Source organism: Pongo pygmaeus, chromosome 4, assembly GCF_028885625.2.
Source record: "Pongo pygmaeus isolate AG05252 chromosome 4, NHGRI_mPonPyg2-v2.0_pri, whole genome shotgun sequence".
Classification (NCBI taxonomy): Eukaryota; Metazoa; Chordata; class Mammalia; order Primates; family Hominidae; genus Pongo; species Pongo pygmaeus.
The window spans coordinates 4507781-4521805 of record NC_072377.2 but is presented as its reverse complement, the minus strand read 5'-3'; positions in this window follow the sequence as shown (position 1 = coordinate 4521805).

Genomic DNA, 14025 nt, shown 5'->3' with positions numbered 1-14025 from the left:
GGAACCAGACATTCTAGCTCTCCTAGCCAAATCTCAACCCCTGATACCTGAAGTATGCCCTGGCTCTTCAGTGTGGCTGGCAGCAGATCAACTCCCTATGGTTACACTGAGTGCTCTCATATGTAATGGGGGATTATAATACCACGGTTGTTGCAAGAATTAAATGATGCAATTGTTTAATGTCACATGCTTTCTACTGTTTGTGAGTTAGAGGCAGGATGTGTGCGTGTGTGTGTGGTGTGTGTTGCTCATGTGTCTCTAATCCTAGAATTACCATATAGTCTTCATTGTAGTAGAAGCTCAATAAATAGAAATAATTTAAACACTGTGTTTAAAGTGTTCTTGGAGAATAACTTCAATCATTTAAAAATCTCATTATTATCTTTATTAAAATTGTTATTTGTACATTCATTGTACCCTATTTCTGTTATGAGACCATAAGATTATTTAGTTAAGAGATGGTAATTTACCAATTTTTATACTCTCTTGTTCAATGTGTCTTACACAGTGTGCACGAAATAAATATTGGCCAAATGCAATTAAGTCGCCTTTTACTGCAGGGCATTGTAATTCTTTGTTCATTTTGGAAGTGTTGAATTAGAGAGAGGACTTGTTTTGCAGACAATATTAATGAGGTATCTGTAACGAAGAGGGAAATTTACCCTCAAGCTGTCTTTTTCCCAAGTGTCGTATACACTGGAAAGGAAACAGCTGAACCATACCTGGCTTTCTCTGAGGACTCCCTAGTCCAGCGATGCCTTGTGAAAATAGGCAGTGCAATGTGAAATAGACTGTATTTCAGGAAGAAGAGACAAACATTGGAGGACATTTCATAACTGCAATGCAGATGAGAAATCAGAAACAAACACAGATGGAAAACATTTATTAATAACAGTTTCAAGATCAGCGACCGACCTCCTCCTGAAATAGTAGTGCAGAGAGCAGGTGTAAAATGTCTTACTTTCACTCCACATTTTTGTTAGATTAAAATCTTTAATGTTTGCTTTCACCGTGGCTCCTCTTAAAGACATGAACACAAGGAAATAGCATGTTTTGTGATGTCAAAGGCTGCTATTAACTAGATAAAGCCAGTTGCAGACCTTATGAGTCCAGTCTTGTCTCTTGGCAAGCCTTCTACCTCAGCAGGAGAAAATCTGAACTCTTCTCACCTCTCTTTGATTTCCAAGTCAAGCAGGGTTTACGTGTAAGCCCTCTGGCATCAAGCTGAAGCGCAGGGGCCTGTATCTGTAGTGAGGGTTAAAACAAGGCAGGTCTTTACATTGATTGGACTGCTGGAATGAGTGTGTGTGCGCCTGTGTATGTGTGTTCCTGTGTGTGACCTCACAAAGCCCTGCCTAGTGTTCCCGTGTTGGGACATCCCATGTTCATTACCCACATAGACCCACATGGAGTAGGTGCACTTCATTATACAAATGATGTTGATGTCAGCAAACTCAAAATCACAAAGAGAAGCAAGAATGATAAAGGGGCTGAAAGGATTGATTTATGAGAAAGAATAAAAAGAAGCATAGATAATAGTGAATCACATTTTGTCTGGCTTACGTAATGCTTTTGGAGAATTCTAAATAGGAGCTCAGAGAAAAAAAATACCTGGAAAACAATAAAAGGGCTGAATCTCAATGAGAAAGAAAACTTAGGAGAACACGAAAAGAGATACCCAAAAAGTCGGTTAGATTAAGTGGGGAAACCTCCCCTTTGATGCTGTGATTTCTGAAGGAACACAGGTATTGCTAGAGGACCTGGTAGAAGACTCATAACAGGGTATTATTTTAGGTAAAAGTGAATGAACCCCATACATTTACATTGCAAAAGGCCTACTGGAAAATAAGTAAGTGATGGATGTAAATCCTAGCACATGCTAGAATCTGAATTATCTAAGGAGTTGGAAGCTTCACACGTTAAATCTGATAGGTGAGCTCTCAGCAGACAGTGTGCTGGGATCTGAGTGAATCGCTGTGGCCTGTGAGGGGCCATCAGTATCATTTCCCTTTCTATACACTTGGCTCCACACTTGATTATAGAGGATAACTATCTGACAGTCCGACCCCTGGGAATAAAGTAAATATCAACTGGGGCTTGATATTTGCTGACATCAGGAAACAAAGGAAAAACCCATTTACCTATTGACGTGAAATGCCAAGTGAACACAACTGCTTCCATTCAATGAAAGTTGATGACGCTTTGCAGTAATTTCTCATAATTTTTCCCTAAAGAGCTTTGCCTTTGCCCTATTTTTCAGACTCCTTCCTGTGAGCTGAGTCAGGTGCAAACTTGTTTTTCCTGGCTAGGTACCCACTGCAACTAATGGTGACATGGCCGGTGACCAATCTCCAAACAACAAATAGGAAAGTGTATGTACACTGTGACTGTAGCCATGCTGGGGAATCGATTTGTAACTAAATACCTTAGACATGATGATAACTACATTAGATTTTACGTGTTTTAGACTTAAAATGTTTGATTAGCAGTGTGCAAAAATGTGTGTGTGTCCCTTGAGGAGAAGGTCATCACATTACTTCAAAGACAGGAGATTACAGACAGGATTAAAGAGGTTATATTATGAGTCAGAGACAGTAGACTGTAGACTGGTGTAATTTTGGGGAATTTGGGATATTTTGACATATTCATTGTAATTAAACCCACCACGTATTGCAAAGTCTGGAAGTGAGATAAAGACGAGAAAAAGTGTATTTTATCGCTAACATAAAAACCATCACTAAACTTCCTTCCCAGCAGATTTCCCAGGTAATAATTACACTTTTGATTTAGAAGAAGTATAATTAATTTGAGATCCTGCAATTTGTATCAAATGTCCCCTTAATACAATAAACATATATTTCTTAAAATAACCCATTTCACAGCACTCACTTTAATCAGAAACCACATACCAATTTCCTATGTTGCAATGCTTTTCAGAAACCGGTTTCATAGGACATTTTCTTCCTCATGCTGGGGCACTCCCCAAGGGAAGACTAGTACCTGGTGAAATGCTCCTGTTCCCATCCTTCTTGGAAGTGGTTACAGGACGATTTCCCTGCAATTGACTTACTGGGGCAATGGTGATTTTTAAACATTGTCTTTTCCTAGTTAACACCATCAAAGTGACTAAACTCTTTGGTCTGACTTTACATTTACTTCACTGTGAGTTCAGCACTGTTTCCTTGGAGGTCAGGGGAATCAGGAGCCCCCCTCTCCTGGCCTCTGCTGATATTTTCAGGGTTTCTCTCCTCGTCTGGCTCCTCCCTGCCTCCCTGCCTCCTACTTAGCCTCTGTCTACCCCTCATTACCCATTCCCGCCGCAGGCTTTCCTCCCCACTCTGTTACCCTCATGTTAAGCAGATACATCACCCTTTAGTGAGGATGAGGGCAGTCCTAAATTGGTGAACTGGGAAGATTATCCAAATGTTCTTTTTCATTCACAGACTACAAGGGATATCAACTTTATTTTTTCTGTACCAAACAGAGGAATAGTTATGACCCTAAATACAGTGGTTAAAAAAAACAATAATTGTGTATATTGAAGAACCACTTTTTCCAAACATGACTCTGAAAAATGACAAAGTAGTTGAAGATCATCATTTTTCAGGAGATTCTCAGTTTGTTGATAGCAGACCTGAACATTTTAAACCAAGTGGGTGATGAAAGAAAGCGAAGGAATGCTGTATGAATAATCTAATGATGCTATAAGAGAAGGAATATTTGTTCTTAAGGAAAGGTTAGTGAAAGAGCGCCTTGCCCACAAATTATACATCAGGGAGGCAGACTTAACTTCCACCCATGCTCGCGGGCTCATCTATCAGACAAATTTTGACAGACAACACAATTACACAATGTCTCATTATTTACAGCCACATCGCCTCAGCACAAGACAGCAAGAGTGAAACTCCCACAAGTTTTTCTTCCGTCTTGCTGAGAAGGAAAATGCCAGCCGCCTCGGCGTTTTGTTTCTATCACTTTGTTTAATTGCTCAGCAACAGGGCAGAGACTGTAGGTACGTTGCCCAGGAGGTATGGTTTAGCACCATAGCATGACATGCCCATGATATCAAGGGTGTCCGCCTTGCACGTACCTTTGGAAACGATGCCATGTGTCTAATGAGTGTGGACACCACGCCGGATCCTATTGCATATCGGGTTTACACCTGAACTCATACAACTGGGGGAAGCAGGAGTCCTCTAAAACCAGTGCTCCCTGCAGAGAAAGGCTCAACGCCCCTGCAAGCTCTGACACAGGCCGAGACAAGGGGCCCTAAACAAAGGCGTGCTCCCTCAGCCTCAGCTGGAGACAAGGTGCCCGGAGCCGCCTCGCCTCCCGGGGAGAGGCCTGGAGCAGCAGGTGGCAGCATTGTCACAGACCTGAGGCCAGCCTGGGCTGCGGGGACACCGTCCGTCCGGCAGGAAGTTTTGCATGAGGAGGGTACTTCGACCTTTTGTGGATTTATTGTTACCTCCTTGAGGCCTTGAGGGCTCCATTGTTCGCCTGCCACTAAATCCAGTCATTAGAGTCGCCCAGCGCTCGGGGTCGACTTGTCTGAATTACTGGCCTCGGTCACTGTTTTGACTGCGCGACATAACCTGCATTCTTTCTCCTGGATTCTGCCAGACTGAGGTCTTGGGACCACAGAGAAGCCGTGAACGTCTGTCTCTCGGAGCTTTAAAAAAAAAAAATAACGCAAACAACAACGGCAAAGTGCAGTGGAAGAGAGAGAAGGAAGTGGAGAGAAGAAATAGTGGGAAATCCAATGTAATGTCCTCTTTTCCTCTTTAACGTTGAGAGTAAGATAACTCCATGTAGGTCGGAAACAGATTTTTCTCTGCTTCATCTTCCTTTCTCTACTCTCTTTATTAAGTAGTGATTGAGACGGAAGGCATTTGGTTCCTACTTTTCATCTGACTCTGGGTCAGGTTCAGCCCACAGAAGCCGGGACGTGGAAGGCACGGCTGAGTTTCCCTTCACACCATTAAGGAAAATAATAGCCCTGATCTAACCAGTTCTACTGATTTCAAGGGAAACCGGGTCTTTTTCCTCCTTCCAGCTTACCAAGCCACCAGCACGAGACAGAAGGAGAACTCATTTTAGATAAAACCGGAGCGTGAGCCTGTGCCAGGCTAAACTCACACGTGCAGGGAGGGACTAAGGTGGTCTCTCCTCTTGGCGGCAGGCAGCGCGCTGGCTTTACCTGCAAGCGTGACCCAATTAGGCTTTGATATTGAATTGCACTGGTGACATAAAATGCAATTTTTTCTGTCTTATTGTTTTTGCTCCCTGTACTAATGCACGCACAGGACGTTTCCAGTCCCGATTCAACATTTTCCTGTGTCTACAACACCATCATGCACACATTCTAACTGTCTATCTGTCTGTCTGTCTCTCTCTCTGCATGTGCACACACACACACACAGAGACACACATGCTTTCTTGCCCTCTCTGTCTGAGTAAATTAGTAGTGACTTCTTATATCTGTTTAATAGTTCACTAGAAAACCTCCTTCCATTAGAGGTACATCCAGCTGCCACAATGGAGGCCAAAAACTGACACCACTGAATTGCAGAGGCAGGTTATGTTTAAAATGATGCCAGATTGAAGGACCAGGATTCATTAAATCGGGCAGAGTTTCTCATTAAATATGTGGATTGACAGTCAGAAGTAACTGTCATTTGTGGCTTTTTGTAGTCCCCCTACTCGATAATTTTTTTTGCACTAGTGATATTATCTTTAGAATAAAATAATAAAATTGTGACTATCCGGAGACTGGTAGATGCCTGCTTTGTATAAAAACAGCAGTTTGCTCCTTCTGCCTTCCTAGTTTCTCTGTGAGAAGAAGGACTGGAAGAACAGTTAAGCCCAATCAGGAGGCTAGTCACTAATATGCCCACTTTAAGTCAAAATAATAGATAAAATAGACCCCCTGCTACCTGTAATATGTCTGGATATTAATTATAAAGAAATTCACAGCAAGGGCTTTTCATTCTATTAGCATGTAATTCATGCGTATATTTCACTTTAACTACAGCCAATAAATGCCTTTATGGAAAATTCCTCTTAATATGACTATGGAAGAAGAGTCAAAAAATTAACATCTTTTTATGCTCAGAAAAGTGACTTGATGAAGGAAAAAGACACACTCATTACAAAAATACCATTTTTCCTCAAAGATCTGAGGCCCCTAGGTGACACTGTTTTGCATCTTAACATAAAATATGTAATTCAGAACCTTCTGGTGTTAACAGATAGCGCCAGAGTACTCTGCCCTGGGCAGTTTGCAAAGATGCAAGATAGTCATGCCTTGAGGTATGTAAAGAAAATATTTCTTCCATAAATACGGAATCCTGATTGCCAATGATCAGATATTATGGAAAGCACTGTCAATATAAAATGTCATCTATAGGCAAAGATGCTTTCCTGAATTAAAAAAATTATGTATATGCATCTTTGTGTGTATACACATGCACACACACGCACACACACACATATATATTTACATATTCAAAAATGTATGTGAATGATGAAAAAAGCTGTAGGAAATACTCTTTTAAAAATAAATGCAGCCTTCCAAAGAACAACCTGAAGGATCTACTTGTTACTTGGAGATTTTTTACCAAGCAAAGGCATCCATGAATCTGTGCCCTGTTTTGGTTCACCTTTCTATTTATTCACTTCCTTAAATGTATCCTCTAATAATCATTAAGTGTCATGAGAGGCACACTCCTCTCTGGGCAAAGCTTTCTTCCTTTTATACGCCTACTTTCTGGAAGGAACAGTTCAATTTACAATAAACTGATTTTTCGCTCACAGTCTCTTTTCTTCATTCTGTCAGAAGCTTGGATTTCTCTCTTAAGGTAGATTCTCGAAGGCCCCTTGAGCTACTAAGAATGTGAAAGCACTTTCTCTGGCAAGCTTTTTCTCATTCGTTTTTCTCATTCTTTCAGTGAGAATTCATTTCAGAGGGCTGCTTTGTAGCCTTTGTGTATAAATATAGATAGACGTAGATAGGGAAGGAGTAGATACAGATCCAGATATAGATATGCCTGTGCTTAGAGGCTCTCGGTGTCACCTTCCCTCTGATTTGCATGCCTCCCTCTCTTCCCCTAGGGCAGGTAGAGATGTTCTGGTGCTTTTTGTGTATCACTGACTTCCCTTGTCAAGCACTTTAAAAAATAAATGATTAGAAATTTATAGAAAAAAATCACCTTTGTCCTTGGATCGTAAAGTATTACTTGAACATTCTGTCTGAGCATAGCATAAACCGTAGTAACATGTGCAATTTTAAATCAACTGTATCTTCATGATCTTGACATTCGTAATCCTGCAAGTCAAGATCGCAAACAATATCCTCTTTAAGTTACTTAAAAAGTTTTGAATTCTTACTGCGTAAAAGAACCCAGAATACCTAAAACTATGTAAGCCAAGTAAACTTTGTGAAAAAGAATAATTATTTAAAAGAATGTGACCGAATGCCTGAACAATTCTGCAGCTTAATTCAAAAGGATATGGAAAATTGAAGATGCCCACAGAATTTATCATGGCTTTTTGTCCATAATGGATGTTTTTGGGGGAATATAGTCCACATGCAAAAGCCAAGCTGTGAATTAAATATGTTCAGTAAACATTGCCATTTTTCAATTTATGTGATTCAATAATATATGAGATTTATATGTATGATAATACTGCCATTTTTAATTAATGAGAAAAATACATTGTTTATTAAATACAATTGAGAAAACTGGATAGACATCTAAAAAGATACAGATTAAATAGCTCAGATTTTGCAGTGCATTCTCTGACTACAATGAATTAAATTAGAAATCAATATCAGATACCTGAATAGTGCCACAAAATTTGGAAAATAAGCAACATACTTTTAAATAATCTCTGTGTCAAAAAGGCCATCCCAAGGGAAATTGGAAAATCTTTAAAAATAAAGTACATTGAAAGCATGTCATAAAAAATGTATAGGATGTAGATAAAGTAGTACTTTGAGGAAAATGTATAGCATTAAAGACTTAAGTCAAAAATAACAAAGGTCTCAAGTCAGTTGCTAGAACTTTCACATCAAAAAATTAGGCAGAAAAAGAAAATTACAACTAATTAAGCATAAAGAAAAAATAATAAATAGAGCAGCAGAAATCAATAGAATTGAAAACAAAATAAAGCAGAAAACATTCAATGGAATCAAAGCAGATTACTTTTGACAGGTCAATGAAATTCATTAACTTTTAACCAGACTTATCAGGAAAAAAAGACAAATTGTTAATATTAAAATTGTGAGAAGTGACATCACTAGAGATTCTGCAGATATAAAAATGGTAATAAGAAAATATTTGTAAAGATAAGCAAAAGAAGTGATAGCATAAATTTTGTGAATGGTACAAACTAACAAAGCTCATTCAAGAAGAAATAAATTCCCAGAATAGTATAATTCTATTAAAGAAATTAAACTTATTTTAAAATATTCTCACAAATAAAACTTTGGACCCACATATCTTTACTGGAAATTCTATTAAACATTTCATGGAGACATAATATCAATTCTATAGAACCTCTTCCAGAAAATACAAGACAGAGAAAATTTCTCAAGTTATTTTATGAGTCCAATATTACACTTGTATTAAAACTAAATGAAAGTATTACAAGAAAAGAAAAATATAGACTAACAACCCTCATAAACATGGTCACAAAAATATTTAACATAATAAAAGCAAATAAAATCAAGCAATAGATAAAAATGATAATGTCATAATTGAGTATGAGTCATATTTTCAACATTTGTAAATCAAGCAATGTAATTTTCTATGTCAAGATGTTAGAGGAAAAAACCTATATAATCACTTCCATGGAGGTAGAGAAAAATGGACAAAATCCAACAGTCATTCCTGATAAAAACTCAGGAAACTAGCTGAAAAAGAACACTAACTTGACCTCACAAGGGTCACCTCCAAAAAAAAAAAAAAAAACCCACAGTTAATACCATATTAATGGTGAAAGACTGCATATTAATGCAGAAAGAGCCCTAAGATTGAGAATGAAGCAAAGATGTTCTCTCCCACCACTCCTATTCAATATCTGAATTAATTTTCTATTGCTACTGCAAAAAAATTACCACAAACTTAGTGGCTTGAAACAACCTATATTTATTATTTTATATGTCTGTGGGTCGGAAGCTTGACATACTTCTTACTGAGCTGCACTCGAAGTGTCACCAGGCTGTGTTTCTCACTGAAAGTTACAGAGGATAATGCATTTGTTGCTCATTCCATTACTTGGCAGAATTCAGGTCAGGAGCCAGCTCCCGTTTTCTCACTGGCTGTGCACGGTGGGCCATTCCCACACTCAGGGGTCCTGATCCTTCTTTCTCCATGCTCAAAGCTATCCATGGTAGGCCAACTCCCCCTCACCCGCTGGATCTCTTCTCTTTGTTCGTCCTTCTCACTTGTGTCATCCTACCTGAAAGGACTCTTCATTTTTAAGAACTCGTGATTAAATTAGGTCCATGTTGGTAATTCAGGATAATCTTATTGTCTCAAGGATAATCCTATTGTCCATATTCCTATACACTCCAGTAAAGTCACTTTTACCACTCACATATTTACAAGTTCTGGGGATGAGGGTGTGAGCATCTTTTTCATTCTGCGGGTTGGGAGCATCACTCTGCTTATCATAGTGAAGGAACTCTAGTACAATGAAACTAGAAAAGAAAAACCATGAGAAATATAGAATATTGAAAGAAAGAAAGAAGATTGTCTGTACATAGACTATATGGTTATTGGTGTCAGATGTTCAAAGCATGCACAAAAAAGCACTCCCTGATATAATACATGAGTTCAACAATATTGCTGCATCAAAAGTCAATATACAAAAATTAATTGTATTTTTGTACATTAGCAATCCACAATTAGATAGTAATTTAAAACATATACAGCTTGTAATAATACCAAAAAAACTTGAAATATTTATGTCTAGATCTAAGAAAATTTGTTTAAGATTTGTATGATGAAAATTATAAACTTTGGACAGAAAAGTCAAAGAAAGACTAAATTAAAAACAGAGTGTTTATGAATTGGAAATCTGAATTTTGTTAAGATGTCAATTTCCCCAAATTACAAATTTGAAACAATTCTAACCAAATCCCTGCAGACATTTTTGTTGAAAGCAATAGCCAATTGAAAATTTTATATGGAGATCCAATATATCCATAACTGAAGTCTCCAAAATTACAAGATAAAACAATGAAACAAAAGCAAATTTTCCTTTCTGGAAGAAGGGACTTCCCAGACTTTACAAAATCTGAAGTCTTTCCCTTATTCTGCCACAGAGAAAGAGATGACCTCCTGTATATCTGCCCTCTAAAAAAACATTTTTTGTGAAATGAGATTTAAAATTATGTTTTCAAAGTGCACCTTTTGAGGCCAGGAAAAATTCACCTAAAAATTGAGATCTATCTTGACAAAATTATTGTGTTTCACACACAAAAACTAAGAAATTTTTTTTCTGAATGCTTACATAAACTACCAGATAAGAAATTTCAGCCAATCAAGAAATGATTATGGAAATTACACCTTCAAAAATCATCGGTCAACCTAGAATGTATGAAGCAAAGACTGCAATCACTAATCAGGGAGGCTGAACAGAATGAGATGTTTCACAAGGAGGCTACTAGCAAAGATTGCAAGAAAAGAGAAAATGATATAATGTTATGCATAGTATACACCTCAAGAATATCATAAAGATATTTAACACAATAATGACAATGCTGAAACAGGTAACATTATTGACTAAAATTGATGCTGATAGAGGACAATGAAGAGAAAAGAAAATGGTAACTTTATCACTGCTTTAAGAGGGGGACTATTAAAAACTGCCTAAGTAATGAAAGGATGAAAGGTACTATATAAGGTTACAATTATAAATAATCACTACAACAACAACAGAAATACAAGCTTTCTTAAATGTCAGAAAACTATGCACAAAAAATGCACTAAGAAAACTGAACACAAATTAAAGATTTTTAAAACTTCTATGAACATAGAACATACATAAAATAATATGGCAAAGCTGAGACCAAACCTATTTCTCATTTCAAGAAATGTAAATAAGCACATTTTAAAATTCAGTTGCAAAGTAAATTGCAAATTTGGGTTATTCAGTGGGACATTACTAAAACAATGTGATTCTATAAAGATGAGAAAACTAATGAATAGGCAAAGCTAGGCCAGCAAAGAGAAACAAAGCAGGGAACACAATCTTCCTATCAGACAAAACAAGCAGTAATTTAGCTATAACCAGTAAACAAGACCAAAATTAAACAAAGGAAATTATAATATAAAAATGAACTGTTGACCAATAAGATGTAGCAGCTCTGAACTCTACACATGAAATAGCATAGTAACTATATTCATGAAGCAGAAGCTTCAGGGACTGCAAGAAGAAATAGAAGCAACTTGAGTTGTGATCACTTCGATTCATATATCTACATCCATGACAGATCAAGTTTTAAGTAAGAATGTATAAAAGTCCCAATCATATAATTAATAAAGGAAATTGGCTTTGTGTAGAACAATTGCTATGTCCTGAAAATAGAGGAGATATCTGGTTTATGTGATCATGGAATGGTCACTAAAATTACCCATCTAGTAGGACACAAGTTAAACACGAGAATTTGCAATACTTCTTGTGTTTCACTATTGAGTATAATCCTGGCTTTGGAATAGAGGTAGACACATTTTATCAGTTAGAAAATGGTCACCTGTTCTCGATTTATTTTTTCTAACATCATGAATGGTTGTTGAATGTTTCCAAATGCCTGTCTGCACCTATGGAAATGAGTATAAATTTTTTTCTTTAAACATTTTAATATTATGAATTAGATCAATAGAGTTCCTAAAGATAAACTGTCCTGATATCTGAAATAAGCTCTATTTGATTATTAAACGATTATTTTTACAGTGCTTTTTAACTATGTTTACTCATTTTTCATTTAGGATATTGCACTCACATTTATCCAGTGAGATTGCTGATACATTTGTGTGTGAAATCATTTATTTGATGATCATCATTCTCTTTATCACCAACATCATTTAACAATAGCTAATGCAATTATAATAAAACAGAGATATATAACTTAGAAAAGATAACTCTATTACTATACGATAATAGAGCTTCTTGAAGAAAATAAGAGAATCAACTGAACACTGTTGCAAACAATATTACAATTCAAAAGTTGTGCAATGTAGAAAATTAATTAACAAGCATAAATAGCTCTGATGCAGTTAAATTCCTGGTGTAAAATAACAAACACCAAATATAAGATGATTTGGAATAAATTGAAGAGAAAATAAGCCACATTTACTTGCTGTAGACTTTCAAAAGTTATTGAAGGGCACAAAAATGAACTGAATATATGAAAAGAAGTACCAAGTTCTTGAATAAGAATACTCAAAACTAAAGCTATAAGAAATGCCTGTAATTCATTTAACAAATTTCACATAATGCCAATAAAAAGATATCAACAGATATTTTAGGAGAAATAAGACCAGTTGATCCCAAGGCTCACGTTGAAGATAAGATTCAGGAATACTCTAAAAGGAAAAACAATGAAAGGTGAAACACATGACAAAATTATCATTATTAAAATAGTGTGATATTGACACATGAAGAGATAGAACAAAAAAATACACTGAAATGCACCGGGACTTTGGAGGACAATTAATATGACAATTAAAATAAGAGGGTAAAGATGATCTTTTCAATAAGTGGTGATGGGGCAGCTGGGTTGAGTTATGGAAATATTAATCTTGGACTCAGTCTTCACACCACACCCCAGGAAAAATCTGGTTCCAATATTTAATTATAAAAGCTAAGTCATCAAAGAACTGGAAGACGCAGCCAAATTCCTTTATAACCTTGGAGAAAGGAAAGCCTGCCTGACTAAAACCGAGAGACCATAAAAGAAAATGGTGCTAAATTTGACTGCAAAAGCTACAATCTGTGCAAACCTACAACAACAACAAAATAATAATAGTAATAAATAACATCGAGATAAAGGTCATACTAGAAAGACTATTTGCAATAGAGAGAAGAGCACTTAGCTTGTGCTTGTGCTAAAGTGGGTGGGATGGGGGTGAGGGATAAAAGACTACAAATTGGATACAGTGTATATTGCTCAGGTGATTGCTACACCAAATCTCAGAAATCACCACTAAAGAACTTATTCATGTAACCAAACACCACTTGTTCCCCCCAAAACCTATGGAAATAAAAAATAAAAATAAAACATTATAAGTAAAATAGAAAACAATTCAAAAGCCTATAAATTTTTACTCAGAAATTCCACTTTTTGGAATTTTTCCTAGACACAACTTTGCATGACTATAAAACTATGTGTGTTAGTAGTTATTTACCACAGCATTTTTTTCTAATAGCAAAATTGAACCAATCTAATCCAAAGATTCATATGTTAATTAAATTCCTGTTTACATAAATCAATACCTGCCTAAAACAGAATTTTAAAAAAAGCAGAGAACAAAAATAAATGCAAGAACATCCATGTTTATGAATTGGAAGACAATATTGAAATGTCCATATCACCCAAAGCAATTTAGAGATTCAATGCAATCTCTATTAAAATCCCAGTGACCTTTTTTTTTCAGAAAATAAAAATCCTACAATTCATACGGAATCCCAAGCAACTCTGAATAGCCAAAATAATATTGAAAAAGAGGAACAAATCTAGAGGCCATACACTTCCTGATTTTAAAGTATATTACACAACTATAGTAATCAAAGCAGTGTGGTCCTATTTGGAAGACAGACTGAATAGAAAAGAATAAATAGCCCAGAAGTCAACTGTCCTGTGTAATGTTAAATAATTTTTCATAAGGGTGCCAAGACCACATGATGTAGAAAAGATAGTGTTGAGAAAACTGGATATCCACATGCAGAACAATGAAGTTATATACGTCAAGCATGCACAAAAAATGAACTCAAAATGAATTAAAGAAATAAATA